At 40.1% G+C, this 20409-nt stretch overlaps 1 pseudogene; it reads left to right on the forward strand.

Annotated features, from left to right (window-relative positions):
- The first annotated feature begins 653 nt into the window (after positions 1-653).
- LOC120277737 lies at positions 654-20260 on the forward strand (annotated as a pseudogene).
- Positions 20261-20409: the final 149 nt, after the last annotated feature.

The raw sequence follows: 20409 nt of genomic DNA on the forward strand, positions 1-20409 counted from the left end.
AGTTATTTAATTAAGAGTTTAATAATTTTAAAGTTATAATTTTAAAATTTGTGTTTTCATATTCAAATATATTCTTTAATATTAATTTTTAATAAATTAAAAAAGTACATAATTTTTTTTAAATAAAATTTGCGTTAAATAATCAAAGGGAAAAGATAAATTGTTAATTATAAAACAAATAAGGGATTTAAATTAAAAAAACACACTTATATATTTTTTAAAAAAAATATTTAAAAGTTTATTAAATTTTAAAACACGAATAAATTTTTTTAAAAAAAAATTGGTTAAAAAAACCCAAGAATAAGCATACTTATTGATTATAAAACAATTCAGGGGTTAAAATGAAAAAAATCAAGATTTTTAATTGAAGAATGCCACGTCAGCATCCTAGTCAGCGCTGACTGGGCTCTGACTCAGCGCCCAGTCAGCATATCACATCACCCATGTGGGTGATGTGATGGTCCTAGGGCCATTTTGAAAATTAAAATGGCCCTAGGGCCATTTGGTTAAATTAAAAAAAAAAAAAGGAGGCTAATTGGTTAAATGGCCCTTATTCCTGTGTTTCACATCTACAAATTTTGGATTAGGTCTTAGGTCCTTGAAGTCGTGTCTAATTAAGGTTATCCATTAAGGATCCTTCCTAGCAAATTCACATGGACTGTCAATGTCTTAGCTCACGTGGTTCTCTTATTGTTCTATAAGGACTAGACCATATTGGGAAAACTTCACAATCTACCAAGCTAGTCACATGCTGGAAGAGTGAATGGATATCAGTAGAAGCATGGTTGTTTTTTTACCTAAGCATTGGTGTTGGGTAGATGATATCTGCTTATCTTTCCAATGATACTCAATTGGATGATATAATAATCCATCTACTATTCAATGCTAATCGTTGGGAGAAAAGGTCAGCTATTTTATCATGTAGTAATTTTATGCTCTTGTTCTATTGAATGACAATTTTGTCTGTTTCCCTTTAAATCGTCAAATGCATGTACTTTTTTTTTTAGCATTAAGAACATGAGCCTTCAAAACTGTGACCATTGCTTTCTTATTTGGTTAAAAAATGGTGCCTGCTTCTTAACTATAGAAAATGTATTGTTAAATGAAAGCTTTGTCCTCAAGGTTTCACTTATCAGATGAGCCTGATTGAAATCAAAAGCTTAAGTTGATAGGATGAGAGACTCATGCTTATATATTTAGATCTGTATTTACCAAATTAACCAATGTGGGGCTGTTAGCTACTCTAATACCCCTTTGATGTATTCTCGAGCCTAATATGTTTCTCTAGGATCATACCCACATATGGCACTAATTTTAGTTGATTTTCAACTTTGTTATTCATCACACCCTTTCGTTACACTAAGATAGTCATGGCAAATGCAAGCCAACCAATGGTTTCATCTATGAAGTATTAAATCATTAAGCAAAAACCACTTAAAAGAGAGTCAAGGGTCAGTTCAAGATCTGGTGAGCGCTGCATCAATACTACTATTTCTCCGGTGACATGCCCTCCCCCTCCCCCCTCCCCCGCGGGCCACCACCTGACCCCCATCCCCTTCTTCGCCTAGGGACAAAAGCTGGCGTCTCCTGGGTGAAGGTTGTCAGCTCTGATCCATCCTTGGACTGTTGCTGACCGCATCCTTCAATTATCTCCATGGAAAGAGAGTTTCCAACCAGCCTTCGAACGCCTTTCTTTGGCTGCTGTTTGGATACAAATCTATCATCTACCCATGGAGCTCTAGGGAGGGGAAATTCTTGAAGCAGTGGCCTCACAGTTTGGCCATGTCCTGAAAGTTGACCCCCATACTATTGATCGTTCTAGGGTAAAATTCGCCTGGGTTTGTATGGAACTAGACTTAAACAAACCTCTCTTGCAAGGAACATGGGTGCAGTGCAATATTCACTCTGTTTTTGTTTTAGCTCTCTATGAAAAAATTCTTGTTTACTGTTTCAGGTGTGGGAGGGTTGGTCATGGTGAGGCGCACTGCTCTTTTGCCAGCAATCCCCAGTGTCCAGATGTGTCTGTGCCCTCTATGTCATTGGATGCAGAGCTGGTGCATTGTGCTTCCATGATGCGGGTTGATGGGGCCAATGAGGAACAACCCGGGGCCGTTAACCCTTCCCTTACCTCTCCTCAGAACAATGATATTGTTGGCGAGTTTAGGTCATGGCTAAAACCCCGATCCTGCCAGAATTCTGTTCGTGGAAGAAGCAGTGGTCATGGTGGCAGCCGTGCATCCAACACCGGCGGTAGACAGCGAGAAGATGAACCTGATCCTCTACCATGCAATCGACACATGGCAGATTCTCTACCCGTGGAAGACACTCACATCCTTTCCCAAAATCTTCGAATAACCCGTCCCATCTGTGCTCTGCCAGCTCTGACAATCATCCTCCACGTCTCCTCTTAATGCACTCCCAAGATGACCTTTCCCATAAGCCACCGCTAGCTTCCAAAGATCTTTCTGCTTCTCAATCTGGGAATTTACAGAAATGCCCGTTGGAAATTTCTAAAGCCAACAGTTCCCCTCTTATCCACATGGCGAGCCTTCCCCTTTCCTCATCTCGACGGTCATCTCATGGCTGTTGATAAAGTCGTCGGAGCTCTGTCCTCACCCTTGCCTGCTAATATGGGAATGGAAGATGCTGGCTTTGATGATCCAGATCCCCAAGATGAACCTGATGACGACATGATTATTTGACATTTCCAAAACGAAGCCAAATTAGAGGCCCTTGCCTGAAGAGAACCATCGATGAGTGGATCCCGCCATAAAAAGGGGAAAAAGGCTCTCAATTCTTAGTTCTCTTTTCTTTTATTCTTTATCTTGCATCTAGCTCCTATGTTATACACACATCTTAAGATTTTTTCTTGGAACTGTAGGGGCTTCTCAAACACTAGCACAACTTCCCGCATCTTTGATAAAATTAAAAGCTTGAAACCTGATATTCTTTGTCTGGTAGAAACGAAGGCTTCTTTTGATAGAGTTCGCCATTTCTATGCTAAATTTACTCGCTGCTGGGACTAGGTGGCTATCCCTTCCAATGGATTGTCTGGAGGCATACTCGTCCTCTGGAAATGATCCATTGGGAGAGCTTCCCCAGTGGCGACATCAAGGTCTATACTCCATCTTATAATCACCTCTGGTATGAAAACCTAGATCTACAGTCTACAACTGTTAGGTATACTCTGACCAGAAATCCCTCTGGTTCTCCCTTAAAGGTCTCTTGGCTCTCAATACCCCTTGGCTTCTTAATGGTGATTTTAATGCTATTTCCAAATTTGATGAGCACAGGGGTGGTTCCTTTAAACACTATTTTTTGAAATCAATTTCTTTCTCAAAGTTCATTACTGATAATTGTCTTTTTGATCTGGGTTTTTCTGGTTCCGGTTTTACCTGGTGCAATGGTCAGTCGGGTCTTGCCCAGTGTTGGGTAAGGCTGGACCATTTTTTAGCTAATTCTGAGTGGATACTTAGTTTTAAAAAAATTTCTAATCAGCATATTCCCTGAATTTCTTCTGATCACTCTCTTATGTTTTTGATCGCCCAAAACCATGTCCTTAATTACAAGAATGTTTTCCGGTTTGATAATCACTGGTTAGATTATAAGGGTTGTGAATCTACAATCTCTCTGGCTTGGTCTGTTCACTTTAACTCTTTCCCCCTCCACTTTTTCTCACATGCCATTTCTCGTACTAAACACAATGTTCTCAAGTAGAGGAAATAGCGCATCTGCTATATCGATTAGGAATTACACAATATTAAAACTGAATTTTGGAAATTGAGGATTCTTTCCCCCACTCTGATGATGGTTGGCACCATACTTGGTTTAGAGCCCTGCGTAATCACCACGCTGCTCTTCTCCTCCAGAATGCTATTTATTGGGGCCAATGTACCAAGACCCTTTGGCTTCGGCATTGCGACCAAAACACAAATTTCTTTCACAACACGGTCAAAATTTGAAGGCATTGCAACCGAGTAAGCAACATTCAGGACAACTCGAGTAACATCACTACAACTCACTATGAAATTGAAACTTGCTTTCTGAATTTTTATAAATCGCTCTGGTCGTCTTCCTTTTCTTTTTCCTTAAACTCCCTCATTGAAGCCATGCCAGATGACCTTGCTACTCTGAGTGACATGGAGAAAGAGGTTTTGGTCAAACCTATTTTGAAACGCGAGATCTACCAAACTCTCAATTCCATACCTCATGGCAAGGCCCCTAGTCCTGATGGCCTAAATGTGGAATTTTACATTTTTTTTATTAGAACATTATTTTTGACCACCTTGTCAATGTTGTATGCCACTTCTTTATGTCTGCTTCGCTTCCTCCTTCTTGGGGCCAAACCTATGTTACTCTGATCCATAAAAAAGACAATCCAACCCTAGTCACCGATTTCAGCCAATCTCTCTTTGTAATGCCTGTTACTAAATTATCTCTAAAATTCTTACAAACCGCCTCCGTTCTGTTATTTCTAATCTCATTGGTCCTGAACAAAATGGTTTCCTTCCAGGGCGTGGCGCTTTTGATAACATCATCGTAGCCTAGAAAATTGCTCATAGCCTCGAGATGGACAAACTATCCCCCATAGGATGATCTTAAAAATTGATATTGAAAAAGCATTTGATACTATTGAATGGGTAACTATTCTTTCAAGCCTCCATAGAATGCTCTTCCCTAAAATTGGGATTACGTGGATACAGACATGTCTTTCCTCTGTCTCCTTTTCCTTCATCATTAATGGCCAGCACTCTGATTGGATCTCTAGTAGCAGAGATGTTCTGTAGGGAAGCCCTCTTTTCCCCTTCTCTTCCTTCTTGTCTCTCAAAACCTCTCCGCCATCCTCAACAAAGCCCTATCCCTTAATTTAGTCCCTGGATTTAACCCAAATTTGGTCATAAACTTTAACAATCTAATGTTTGCGAATGATCTCATTCTTACTACTGTAGCCTCCCGTAGAAATGCTAAAAATTGTCTCTTCTGCCTCAATCTTTTCCATAATCTCTCTGGACAAAAATTCAATTTTAAAAAATCTGAATTTTTTCTGCCCTCATGGTTCAACCACAAAATTGCTAATTCTATTTCAAAAATTTTGGGTTTCTCCCAAGGAAATTTCCCATTCCTGTATATGGGAGCTCCTATCTCTCCTAAAAAAATTCCTGCCAGTTATTTCAACTTTATTCCCACCCGTGTTAAAAACACAATCCAGTCTTGGAACCACTCCTCTATTTCTACTGCTGGTCGTGCTACTCTCATTAACAACACTATTTTTGCCTTTCCAACCTTCATTCTTTCTGTCATGCACCTCCCCCTGTCTACTCTAGACTCCATAACTAAACTTGGTCGTGACTTTCTCTGGTGTAGGATGGCAATTTTGGTGGTTTCCATTCAATTGGGTGGGCGGTTACTACAAGAAATAAATCTGAGGGGGGGCTTGGTATTCGGGATCTTAGATTGGTTCAACATTCGTTGATGGCTAAAAATGTTTTCTCTGTCCTTAACTCTGACACCAAAATCAGGGTTGATATTTTTAACTTCAAATACAAGGACTGGAACCCATGGAACCTTCAAACAACCTCGCAACCCTCTTGGTTCTTCTAATCCCTTTCAAAAACTGCTAATCTCTTGAAATCTAACTTCAGGATTTTAACCTGCAACCCTGCCAAAACTGATCTTTTTCTTATGCCTTGCATCATGGACCTTCCAATTGCATATAAACCTACTTTCATTAACATGGGCCTTCCTCTGAATGAGCTCTCATTACCTGATCTTCAACATAACAACTCTTTGAGTATGTCTCTGCTCGAAAACATCTTTGGTCACAATCTTGACAAGGACTGGGTTAACATGATCAGTTTTGATTCAGAAGCAACAAATTTATAGGTTTGGGGTCCTTTGAGCCATCACACTTCTATTACCTCCGCGGTATACACTCATTTAAATAGTGGCTTCGATACAATTGGCTCTTGGATGGGCTGGTCTACTATTGGGAAACTCATGGTGATCCCCCATATTAAAAGTTTTATATGGAAGCTAGCCCTTGGTAAACTTGTCACTAGTGCTTACCTATATTGGCTTAATATTGGGCCTCACTCTCTTTGTGCTTTCTGTAATCTTACTGAAGAAACCACTGACCACCTTCTTTGGTTCTGTCTAAAGAACTCTGGTATCTGGTCTATTTTATTCATGACTTTGGGGCTTAATCCTTCAACATTTGAACTTCTTACCAATGGTGATTGGCTCACTGTAAATCATAAATCTTGGTTGAGTGATAGTGGTGTTAAAACCTTGATTGCCACGGTGGCTTGGCTGATTTGGAAAAACAGATGTAACTTGATCTTCAATCATCACTCCCCCAATTACTCCAACATAATTCCTCGGGCTTGGGCCTTATGCTCAAAATACTTTGAAGCTTCCGGAAAACACTACAGGCAACATCCTTGCCATTCAAATACTCACAATTCCATTCACATCTTTACTGATGCTTCATGGAGCTCTTCCTCTACTGAGGCTGGGCTTGGATTTATTGCTATAACTAATTCCCGAATGATCCTTCTTGCAGGTTGCTCTTGCAAATTCTTAGACTCTCCTATAAAAGCTGAACTTGCTGCAATCACTTGGGTTCTGCAAACTTGTTCTACTAAAGGATGGCAACCTATCAAGATTTTCTGTGATTGTCCTGGTGTTGTGCGACTACTCAAGAATTTTTCTCCTTACATTGCCTGGAGACTTGATGATGATTTCTACAATCTCAGCCATGCCCTTCATCAATTTCCAAACATTGTCACTTCCACAATTACTCATGAAGACAACAATATCGTTGATGCTCTTGCTAATTATGGATGCCGTCACAAAACCACTCTTTTCTTCCAAGGACTAGACAAACCAAGTTGGCTTGAGGATCTTTTCTTGCAGCGAAGCCTCTCCTTTTGATTCCCTTTTCTTTTTCTTTTTTGTGTAGCCTTCTGGCTCATGTGATAAAAAAAACATTAAGCAAAAAAATAACATATAAGGCAAATATTTTGCTGCTCAGTGGTGAGTAAAATTACTTAGATACAAATTTGGCCACATTTCATGTTGTTTCACCAGAGTTACATCTTGACAGCATATATGGACACTACATTTTCATAGTCCAATATGCCATGCAGTCAGTTGATTGATGTGCCATAATATGTTGTTTGGACAGTGTTTCATAGCATTTCTTGTCCTGCTATTGCTTTAACCTTGTTTGTCATAAGCTATAGTCTCACTGATTTAAGTCAACTTTCAGTTTGGTTGGTGGTCTTCAACAGAACTGCCTCTAATCCCATTTAATCTAAATACAACTACATGTGTATATAGAACCTTAGAAGCTAAGGTTTCAAGTATTTTTTTTGTTGTGTTTGATTTTCAGATCCTTGATGGAAAGCAAGCTAAAAAGTGGGACTTCTGTTGTTGTTCATCGATATTCTTATTTTGAAGTTACTTTCTAAGCTGCTAAAGAACTTGATATCGAATGGTGTAAGGTGATATTTACTTTAGCTCACCTATCTACCTATATTTGTCTTATATATAAATATTGGTCCAAAGACAAGATCATATTCTATTACAGGCTCCGGAAGTGGGATTAATAGCTCCAGATCTAGTAATTTTCCTTGACATATCACCAGAGGTATCTCATTCGATTCCCCTATGTTCAATAGATTAAGCTCTTCTTGAAAAGTTAGTTTGATCACTAGACTATACTTGAAAGCCTTTATTTATTTATCTATTTGCTTTTACATGAACCTTTTCTCATTCTATATTACTAGGTAACTTTAGAATGATAGTGTATAGTGTCAAGAAATATCCATATATAGAACTTCGCAAGTATTAGTTCAGAAGAAGGGATGTGGTTTGTAAGTGTTGTTTCAATGGGACTATGAGCTACTTCTGAAACATTGGATTGATTGCTGGACTATGTATGAAAGTCTTAATTTTTTTCTTGTACAAAAACCTTTTGCTAGTTTTTTGTTGGTATATTGCGTCAGAATTTTGGGTTTTGATGTTAGAAAGGATGTTCGCATGACACATTAAGCTCATGAGTATTAGTTGTTACTAATGAAAATAGGAAATGGAAAAATCTAGAGATTTGATAATGCAACACACCCAAGTTTATGTATCCAATTAAGCAGGGCTAGGTGGTTAAAGTCTTCACAAAAAATGGTTAATTGTCACCTTTCTACTGTTTATATGAACTTGGTACTTAAATGAATTGGTAATTGATAGAAGAGAGAAGAAGGGATGAATCAATTCTCATTCATTGTATTGTAACATGCATGACCTTAGTTCTACATATAGAAGCCATTATACAAATATACCCAACTACCTCTGTACATACATACATGTATAACCATGCATACTACCTCTCTACATTTATACATCTAACATCAAACTAAAGGCAGATCGTGTGTCTGAGCCTTGGTGAAAAAATCAGCCACCTGGACCTCTGTAGTTAGATAGTAAAGCCACACAGTATGGGCACGCTCATGCTTGACCTAATCGGCAGCAATCTAAATGGCTCCAGTACTGTCGCAATGAATAGAAATAGGAGAAGTCATCAGTACACCAAAATCCTGCAAAATCGAACGAATCCAAAGCACCTCCTATACGGTAGAAGCTAAAGTATGAACCTTAGCCTCAGCACTAGACTTGGTAACAGTCTGTTATTTTTTAGTCTTCGCAATAAATGAAGACCCAAGAAAGATACAGTAGCCAGTGATAGAGATACAATCATCAGGAGAACTAGCCCAAGTAGCATTAGAATAGGCTTGTAGTTGAAGTGTGGATGGACTGCTGTGAGTAGAACAAACTATGCGAGGCAGTATCGCAAAGATATCGCAGCACCCGAAGAAGATGTCCATAATGAACAAAAGTGGGGGCTACAAAGAACTAATCGAGAAAATGCACAGCATGGGAGATGTCAGGACATGTGACTGCCAAATATACCAAGCTGCCAACTAGATGCCTATAGCGAGAAGGATTCGATAGTGAAATTCCATCAGAAGCATGAAGCTGCAAATGTAATTTCATAAGTGTAGCGGCAGTATGAGTATCTGTCAAACCAGAGTGTAACGCTATTGAGAGAGTCGATAACCATCAAGATGAGATGTGATCTCGATACCTAGAAATGACGACGCCAACCTAAATCAGTCATCAAGAAAGTCTCACACAGTTTCTACTTCACAAAGGTAATGTGAGTAGAATCATCACCAGTAAGAATTATGTCATCCACATACAGAAAAAGAATTGTCCGGCCACGAGGTAAAGAATGAACGAAGACTGTCGGGTCATATATGCTCGGAGTAAAACCAGCAGCCTCAACGACAGTACTGAACCTCTCAAACCAAGCACGTGTAACCTGTTTGAGACCATAAAAAGTACGACAAAGATAACAAACAGACCCCAGAGGCACTTGTAGGTCAGGGGGAGGAGTTATGTAAACCTTCTCCTTCAAGTCCCCATGAAGAAAAGCATTCTTCACATCAAGCTGATGAAGAACCCACCTACGAACAACTACGACAACAACTAATGTACGCACAGTATATATATGGGCCACTGGAGCAAAAGTCTTCTCATAGTCACTGCCATGCTCCTATTAAAAACCGCGAGCAACAAGACGTGCTTTATAATGCTCGAGAGACCAATCAGAACATGTCTTCACCCGGTAGATCCAATGACATGTGATGGGAATAACATGGGTAGGAAGAGGAACTATATCCCACGTCTAAGTCTGAGGCAAAGCATCAAGCTCCTCGGCCATGGCAGTTCACCACTTAGGGGATCGAACTGCTTCCCTATAGGTACCTGGCTCAAAGACATCTAAGACACTGGTGCTAGTAGAAGCGTAACAAACAAGGGGATATAAAGTAGAGCATTCATGTAAAGAGTAAGGGTGAGAAGATATCTCAAGAGCTGGATTTGTAGCAGGAGAGGTGTCAAAGAGGACCAACAGAGGTGAAGTCGCTGTGGGATCCCAATGATGGTAAAATAAATAAAGAGGCGGGTGAGCAGGAGGAAGTGAAGAGGAAGGGGAAGATGCGATAGGAGACTCAACAGATAAAGGAGAAAGGGGCAAAAGAAGGATGACTAAGAACCTCTAGAGGAGAGAGTAACGAAGGAGAGAAAGGTATAGGGGAAGCATCCTCAGGAGAATGGGTAGGGAAATGGAAAGAGAGATGGACTGAGGGAAATGGAGACTCAGTAGAAGAAGGAGAAGTATAAAATGTTGTAGCCTTATCAAACGTGACATCATGAGAGATACGTATACGATGAGTAACGGGATAATAACAATGATAACCTTTGTGCTCAAGGTTATATCCCAGAAAAATGCAAGAAACAGACTGGGCGGTGAGATTGGTCCGCTCCTGAGGTGCGAGTAAAACAAAGCAGTAACAACCAAAAACACGGAGATAATCATAGCGAGCAGGTGTCCTATGAAGACACTCTCCTGGACTGTGACCATGAAGGTGAGATGAAGATTGAAGGTTAATTAGATAAACAACGGTACTAACAACATTAGCCAGAAATGAAAAGGGAGAAAAGCACTAAGAAGAAGAGCACGGTCCATCTCTAAGATATAACGATGCTTGCGTTTAACGACCCCATTTTGAGGATAAGTCCCTACATAAGATAACTAAGGCAAGGTGCCCTCAGAGTACAAAAAGGCACAGAAAGCCTGAGAAATGAATTCGCCACCAAAGTCAGATTGAAAATTCTTGACTGAGGCAGCAAACTGAGTGTGAACCATAGCTATAAAGGATCGATAGATTGACAACAACAGACTACGATGATGCATAAAATAGATCCAAGTGAAGCGAGTATAGTCATCAATAAAAATAACATAATAACAGTTAACTCCTTTAGAAATAAAAGGAGCGAAACCCCAAACATCGGAATGAATAAGCTTAAAAGGAGAAGTAGTCTGAGATACACTCAAAGGATAAGGGTGTTGTAGTTGTTTACCAAGCTTACCAACACAGATAACATCAGAGGAAGGAGAGACAGCTCCTAAAACACTAAGAAGAAGAAGAGATGACAGATAAGACAGACACAAATAACCAAGACATTGATGCCATATATGATGAGACAAAAGTGTAGCATGACATTGATGAATGGACCCAGTGGAAGATGGAAGGTAAAGGGTATCTAACACATAAACTACACTATGGCGGCGACCAGCTCCAATCACCTTCCTACTGTGATCCTGCACATGACATGATATACGGTTAAAAATAACCTGACAATCATAATCAGTAAGCTAACTAACAGATATAAAGTTCATGGATAGACGAGGAACATGGGAGACAAAAGGAACAGTGAAAGCTTCAGATGAAAGATGACCAGTAGATGAAACAGGAAGGCGTGTGCTATTACCAGTGCTAACACATGTGATATGCAATGGTGGATAAGAGTGATAAAGATGAGTGGCATTAGAAGTCATATGAAGTGAAGTAGCAGAATCAAGAAGCAAGAGAGGACAGGAACTACCTGGAGCAGAAGGAGGAACCTGAGCCGACTGCGCATGTCCAGTGGAGTCTGCTAAATGGGACTGCTGGAACTTTCAGAACATCGCCAATAGATACTAATCATCAGCAGAAAACAGAGCAGGAGTCGATATAACAGGAGAAGCCTGTAGAATATGCCTGAAGGGAGGGAGACAATAGGAGAAGAGGTGGAACTGGTGAAGAAGCACCATGGGGAGTAATATGAGGAAGTCCACGCTGCTTCTTCCGGCAATCACGCTTGAGATGACCAAATATACCCTAGTAGTGACAAGTTACAGCCTGTTTCGGCCGTGGAGAAGACCGAGATGAGATAGGAGAAGGAACCGAAGGTTGAGTAGAGGTTGATGCTAGAGGGACAGAAGGAAGGCGAGAGACAGCAAGAGCATTACCTCCCCTTGTGAAAGAAGCCCGGAGGCGGGTTTCGTTAGCATGAACAAAAGCGAAGGCCTCATCCAAAGAATATACTAACAGAGCATGAAGTAACTGAGCTCGAGTTGGCTCAAACTCAAGACGAAGACACATAATGAACTCATACATGTGTCATGTCCCATCAGGATGAGAGCATGACTCAGAACAAGTAAAAATCTGAGCAGTATAAACACATAATATGGAGAGGTGAGAGTATCAATCTGATACCATAGGGTACAATACTGACTGTAGAACTGGTCGACTATGTCCTTGTCCTGTTGGAGACTGGTGAGGACCTGATATAGAGTGTAGAGCTGCGCCTAACTGGAATTACAGTAGCGGTGCTCAAGATATTCCCACATCTCACGAGTAGTGGGAAGATCAGCAATCTGAGTACGAATCTCAAGGGTAACCATCTGACAGATTAGCATCTTAGCTATAGAATCATCAGCAGCCCACTTCTCAAATTGCTGCTCAAATACTGTGAGAAGAGCAGATGCCTTTGAGGATGTGATGGTATCGAGGAGAGAAGGGGCAGTAGGAGCAATACAGGTACCGTCAACATGGCGAAGAACATGGATGCCATTTAGAATCCGCTTGACAATAAATCGCCAAGGGATGTAGTTGGTGCCATCAAGTACGACATCGAAATGGTGGAGATTGTGATGACGCATCTTCGGTAACACCCCACTGAATCCATATTCCATTTTTTTTAAATAATATCAATATGTTGTTTTACAAGATAAGATATCACAAGTAAATAGTAACATCACATTCATGTTTTGGCTTTGGCAGGAAAGGATTCACATGTGCATTGGATGGATGTTTTTGCATTAACATGCAAGGATTCACATGCTCATTGTGCATTGGATGGGGAACAAAGTATGGATGACCGGTTGGCTTGGAAAACCGGTGGTGACGATGGGCTTGGAAGGGAATGATGGGTGGCCGGGGTTAATGGATGGACGAGGTTAATGGTAGTTTGATTGTGGTGGTGGTGGTGGTGGACGAGGCCGGTGTTGGTGGTGGATGAGGGTGGTGGTGATAGTGAGGACCGATTTTATGGGTGATGATAGCTTGATGTGGTGATGGTGGACGAGGCCAGTGATAGTGGTGATGGTAGATTGATTGTGTAGGTGTTGGTGGGTGATTGTGCGGGCTGGTGGTGGTGATAGCTTGAGGAAGCTGATGGTGGTGATGGTCGCTTGATTGTTCTGGTGGATGGGTGGAGATCTAAATCTGATTTTTAATTTTTTTTTATAAAAAAAGGAAGAAGGAATGGAAGAGTGAATAAAGGAGAGGGTAAGGTGTTGGAGTTGAGCTAAGTCTCCTTCATGTGATGCTGTTGAGAGACAAGCAACTGACAAGTTCGGCTGAGGGGGCGTTCATTTCAGGGAAAGTGGGGGGAAGTCAGGATGTGGGGGAAATGCCACTTCCCTGAAGTGGGGGGAAGTGATACACTTCCAGGATTTCTGATGTTCATTTGTCAGAAAGTGAGAATAAAATCGAAAGATTTAGGTGTTGGATGAAGGTCTATGAGTTCAAAAAAGATTTTGGAAATGAAAGGAAGTTAGTTTTTATAGATTGTCTCACTTCCCCCAACTTCAGTAAAAAAAATACCGAAGTGGGCTTAGTTCAAAATCCACTTTAGTCGGAAGTGGGGAAAGTCACTTCCCCCAGTTCAGCACAAATGAACACCAGAAGTGGTGGAAGTCAGACCACTTCCCCCCACTTTCCCTGAAATGAATGCCCCCTGAGTGTGCTGAATCGGGTGTTGTGTCTCCTTGTGTGGGCTAAAGACAGCCAGCTTGACATGAAGAATGAGAGATAAAGTCAATTATCATACACATTAGGATGTACGTTCATGTGGAGGAGCAGTATCTGCATGGTTTATCTTTACTTTTTTCAGAGTTTGTCTTTTAGCTTAGTGCTTTTGTGTAAACCCTTTGGGTTATAAATATCACCTCTATGTTGTGTTAAGTCAATAAAGTTATTAAAATCAAGTTTCTCATTTTGTTCACTCAAAACAAATTATTCTCTCTTTTCTCCTCAGTTTTACATCTCTCTACTCAAAATACCAACACTGGTATCAGAGACAGCAGGCGATAGTTGAATGGCGTTTAGCAGCGTGATGGTGAACATCTCCCAACCAGCTATTCCTCTCTTCAATGGTGAAGCTTATGATCGATGGAGCACTTTGATGCGTGCTCTGTTTATGTCCCAAGAAGTATGGGATGTTGTGGAAGCTGGTCATGATGATGAAGACAAAGTGAAGGCTAGGCTGAAGGAGAACCGAAAGAGAGACTCCAAAGCTCTCTTTCTTATACTCCAGTCCGTTGATAGGCATATAATTACACATATAAAGAACTCAACTACATCCCACAAGGCTTGGACAATACTGAAGACAGAGTTTACGGGCTCTTCCAAATATGTTTTGGTGAGGAGACAAAGGCTACACAATCAGTTTGAGGTGAGCCAGATGAAAGCTAATGAGTCTATACATAACTACGTGACGAGAATGCTTGAGGTGGAGAATGAACTACGCGCTTATGGTAGGGAGATCACTGAAATAGCTGCGGCTGCAAAAGTGTTGTGGACACTGACAGCTAAGTTTGATCACATAGTTGTTGCCATAGAAGAGTCGAAAGATCTCGATAAACTAACCATTGACGAGCTAAGCGGATCCCTACTGACGCATGAAGTTTGTATCAATCGATAGAAAAGAGTTGAAGACAAAGCACTCAAGACCAAGAGCTTTAGTGTGCTCAACACCCAGCTCTCTTAAGATGGTAGCAGACTTAAGGAGTCAGAACAGCAACAAAACAGCAGAAGAGGATCATTTCGAGGAAGAGGAAGAGATAGAGGAAGAGGTACAGACCTCTTGGGAGCTTGTGATGATAACAAGCAACACAAGAGTAACATACATTGCTATAACTATAAATGTTATGGCATAAGAAGGCACAGTGTTGGTTCAAGCCGAAGGAGACCAACATGGCTAAGCAAGTTGAGGTAACTAACTTTTTTATGGTTAAGAACGATGCAAATGTAGGGCAAGGAAGCGTGTGGATAGTTGACAGCGGTTGCTCAAACCACATGACGGGAGAATGTGGTCTCTTCCATGACTTAGTGGAGACACAAGGCCAAACTTTGAGATTAGGAGACGACCTGGAGCTTGAAATAATCGGGAAAGGCTCAGTACTTCTCATAACATGATCTGGGAAGATGAGGATGCTGCATGGTGTTCAATTTGTTCCGAAGCTCGCCCATAACCTACTCAGTGTAGGGTAGTTGATGCGGATTGGGTACAATGTCACGTTTGAAGATGATGAATGCATGATCAAAGATAAGAAGACCAAGGCATTGGTGGCTAGAGTGCTCATGTCTAATCATAACATGTTTCCTCTCGCCATAGACGAAGTTGGGAGTGTAAAAGTGGTCACAAACAATCAGCAGGTCTCTGCATTGTGGCACAGAAGATATGGGTACTTACACTACCAAGGTTTGAAGATCTTGCATGAAGATGAACTTGTATACGGGCTGCTGAGCATCAATAACATAGAGATATATGAAGGTTGTATGTTTGACCGACAAGTGAGACATTCTTTCTTAGGTACTACAGGGAAGCAATCCACATTACCCCTAGAAATCGTGCACACTGATGATATATGTGGCCCGATGCAAGAAGAGTCCATGGGAGGATATCTCTATTTTCTGTTGTTTGTGGATGATTACACTAGATACAAGTGGGTGTATTTCATCAAGCACAAGTCACAAGCACTTGAAGAGTTCCTTAAGTTCAAGCAACTATTTGAGAGACAGTTTGAAAGAAAATTAAAGTGTCTCAAGACTAATAGGGGAGGAAAGGTCACTGGAAATGAGTTTCAAAAGTTGTGTGAAAGAGATGGCATTCAACGGGAGTTAACAACACTATACTCACCAGAGCAAAATGGGATTGTGGAGAGAAAGAAAGCTTTACAATCCAATCACTCGCAAGGTGTTTGTTAACAAGAGTGTTGTGTTTGATGAAGAGGCTAGCTGCCCATGGGAAGAACCTAATCATGATCAACGTGTACAAGTCTTCGGGGAACTAGAAGAAGTAGAAGATGAAGATACACAAAGAGAAGTTGAGATTCAAGACACAATTGTACCTGAAGGTCTCCATTCACTTGAAGAATAAGGAGAAGAATAGCCTGCTATAGTGAGGTACAAGCCATTAAAAGATATATATGACTTTTGTTCATTTATCTTAAATGTCATAGATCCAGAATCTTTTATTGAGGCTGAGAAGTAACCAGAATGGCAAGAAGCAATGAAGATGGAGATTGATGCAATCCAGAAGAACTCTACTTGGCAACTAATAGAGCTACCGGAAAGAAAGAAGCCTATTGGAATGAAATGGGTTTACAGAACTAAGTTTCATTCTAATGGACGTGTGCTTAAACGGAAGGTGAGGCTAGTTGCTAAGGGCTATGCTCAAAAGCAAGGGATAGACTTTGATGAAACTTTTGCCCCTGTTGTGAGGATGGAGACAGTGCGGGTATTCTTGGTGGTTGCTGCTCAAAGACAATGGCCCTGTACCAGCTTGATGTAAAATCCTCCTTCCTCAGTGGTGATTTGTAAGAGGATGTATATGTTGTACAACCGGAGGGCTTCGTCAAAGCTGGAAAGGAGCATCTTGTTTACAAACTTAATAAGGTGTTGTATGGGCTGCGCCAAGCTCCTCGAGCTTGCTACAGCAAGATAGATGAGTTTTTTTGTTCACAGGGATTGAAAAGAAGCACCAGTGAACCAACACTGTATACAAAGATGGAGAAAGAAGCAACAATGTTGTTTGTTTGTCTATACGTTGATGACATAATCTACATGGGAACTTCTGCAAAGTTAATTGAAGATTTAAGCAACAGATGATGAGTAAGTTTGAGATGACGGATCTTGGGCTCCTCCACTACTTCCTTGGACTTGAAATCAATAAGGAACAAAAGGTATTATAATATAACAAAAGAAATATGCAGGTGATCTACTAAGGAAGTTCAGGATGAGCAACTGTAACACTTCTGTAACTCCAATAAATGAAAATGAAAAACTCCATCTAAATGATGGCACAGGGGATGGAGATGAATAGAAGTATAGGAGCATGGTTAGTGGACTGTTATATCTCGCTCACACATGTCTAGATATCATCTAGCTCTGAGCTTGTCATCAAGGTTCATGAGCAAACCATCTATGCAACACCAAGGAGAGGTGAAATGCATCATGCATTACGTGCCCGGGACTCAATTCATGGGACTGCATTACACTCACACTGAAGACTTCAATCTAGTTGGTTACACTGATAGTGACTAGGCTGGCTGCGTTGACAATAGAAGAAGTACATCAGGGAGTATATTCAAATTGGCTCCAGTGTAATCACTTGGGATTCGAAGAAGCAAGCAAGTACTGCGTTGTCATCAACCGAGGCTGAGTACATCACGGCAGCAAGCTTGGCATGCCAAGCTGTATGGCTGAGAAGAATGTTGGAGGACTTTGGGATAATGGCAACCGGACCTACAACTATCTTGTGTGACAATAGCTCTGCGATTTTCATTGCTAAGAATATAGCAATGCACGAAAGAACAAAGCACGTGGATATCAAGCATCATTTTTTATGTGACTTAGTTCCCTAAGGAACAATCAAATTGGAATTTTGCAGCTCCAACCACCAGCTTGCAGACATTTGTGCCAAGGCTTTGTCGAATCATAAGTTTCTTCATCTGAGAGGAGGACTGGGAATGAGGAGCTTTATCTGAAGGGAGGATATTGGAGTTGAGCTAAGTCTCCTTCACGTGATGCTATCGAGAGACAAGCAACTGACGAGTTCGGCTGAGTGTGCTGTGTGGAGGATATTGGGTACCGTGTCTCCTTGTGTGGGCTATAGACAGCCAGCTTGACATGAAGAATGAGAGACAAAGTCAATTATCGTGCACATTAGGATGTACGTGCATGTGGAGGAGCGGTATCTGCATGGTTTATCTTTACTTTTTTCAGAGTTTGTCTTTTAGCTTAATGCTTTTGTCTAAACCCTTTGGGTTATAAATATTACCTCTATGTTGTGTTAAGTCAGTAAAGTTATTCAAATAAAGTTTCTCATTTTGTTCACTCAAAACAAATTATTCTCTCCTCTCTCCTCAGTTTTACATCTCTCTACTCAAAATACCAACATAAGGGAGATGAATGAAGACAAAAGGTGAAGAGAATGGCCTGAAGAAGGAAAAAGAAAACAAGGGACCAATGAAGATGACCGGAGTGGCCAGAGAAGATGGCCGGAGAAGTTGGCCGAAGAGGTTAGCCTAACCTAGTCTGATATCATGATAAAAGAGAGAAGAAGGGATGAATCAATTCTCATTCATTGTATTGTAACATGCATGACCTTAGGTCTACATATAGGAGCCAATGATACAAATATACCCAACTACCTCTGTACATGCATACATGCGCATAACCATACAGACTACCTCTGTACATGCATACATCTAACAGTAATATCCAATATTTTATGTTTTTGTTTCTGTTTAAATTGTATGTTTCATGACTTGAACCAAGAAAGTATATGTTTTTATCACTTATGTTTTCATAAAACTAAAGCAGAGTTCAGTTTCAATTTTATTGATTGTTTTTACTCTGGCACTATATCAAGATCCTTGATGATGAAAATTCTGTTTACTGATTACCATATTATTCTTTATTCTAAATTTATTAGGGTGGTTGTTGTTTTTCCAGAGAGCAGCTGAAAGAGGTGGCTATGGCAATGAGAGATATGAGCACCTTGACTTCAAGAGGAAAGTTGCACAACAGTATGCGAACCTTCAAGATGTTCAATGGAAGGTATCTTGTTTATTCAGTTTTTAATGAAATGCATTTCTTTTAGCTGTCTTTCACATCCATCGTTAGAATCGAAGTGCACGCGGTTTTCATGGCATTGCATTTGTTTGATCTGGTGATTGCATGAATGAGGAACAAACAAGTGTCTTAAACTTCAGCTTGCTTGACTAGCTATATAGAGCCATCCCTTCGTTTTCTTTATGGAAGTGGGTGTTTTGTCTGTGGAAGCAAGGCAATTAGCATGCCAATGATATCACTGCTAGATATTTTGACTTTATGGAAGTGGGTGTTTTGACTAGCTATTTATTTATTTTAATCTGTATCAGTGGTTAACTGGCTCACATAATCTTGGGAGAATTTCATTTTGTGGTATAAAGAATTGCAATTGTATCAATGCGTTACCAGTTATTTATCCTTACAGTGATAACATAGTTTACACTGAAGCTCTTTCAAAATGGAGTGGTGTTTTCTGGTACAATATTTGCTAGCTGCTAATGTTTTAATTTTTTTCTCGATCTTTTCCTTGTGAAGTATATAATGTTAAGATAAAGTGTTCATCTTTCTTAAGAATTTTTTTTTTTGTAAATACAAAAGCTTAAACTAATAGGTTATGTCATGTATCCTTTAGATTTCCAAGATAAATCTTAACAAAGCTTTCTTCTTGAATAACATCATACCTAATAAATTATCTGTCTGATAATTACTAACTAGTATTCGTTGAAATTATGTGATGAACTTATTGGAAAAATCATGTGTATTTGTGTAGAATATTGGAATTTAGTGATGGAAGGAATGAACTATTTGGATTACTGTCATATCATTGTTTTACTTGGCATAAACAATATGCTCTAAAGCCACAGTGGTCCCTATTGTGGGAGTCATTATTCATTTAGTCCTTCAAGTGAACATGTTCGCTCTGGCTGTTTCAGCCGATGTGCCAGGATGTGCAGGACATATATAGGACATGTTATGTGAGTCTTAGGCTAAGCGGCCAAAATGAACATTGTGTTTTATTGAGGGACCACAATGAACAATGATTCCCCTGGCTTTAATACTAAAAGTATACCATCCAAGCTGCATTCACATTCTGTCTGGTGCCTTAGCAAACATGAGTGAGTCACTGGGAAATTATAATGACTAGTTACCCATGAATTTTATCATGCAATGCATATATATAAATATATTCCAGAACATATTCTGGGCATTCTTTAGCTCAATATTTTGAAGTCTCAATTTGGGTAGTAGCCAAAGAACAATTTTCTTGTGTGCTTCATATCACTGTTCTCTAGGTTATCGATGGTGGTTTCCCCGTGGACGATGTTGAAAACCGGATAAGAGAATTAACACTAGATTTCATTGCGAAATGCAAGGCGTGGAAAACTCTGGTTAACCTCTGGCTATATTGCAGATGCCATTCATTTGCATTGGTGTATCTGTCTCGCAATTACACTAGCCATTTGCCATTTTAATTGCAAGTGCATCAACACCTTTGAATTCAAAATTTACTGTAGTTAAACTAAACTCTTCTGAAGTGAAAGTGCTATCTAGGCTTTTTGGCTGTTGAAAGATTAAAAAATTCTCGCTTCTCAACTTTGTAAACAATGTTGTTGTTTTGATA

Source organism: Dioscorea cayenensis, chromosome 15 (assembly GCF_009730915.1).
Source record: "Dioscorea cayenensis subsp. rotundata cultivar TDr96_F1 chromosome 15, TDr96_F1_v2_PseudoChromosome.rev07_lg8_w22 25.fasta, whole genome shotgun sequence".
Lineage (NCBI taxonomy): Eukaryota > Viridiplantae > Streptophyta > Magnoliopsida > Dioscoreales > Dioscoreaceae > Dioscorea > Dioscorea cayenensis.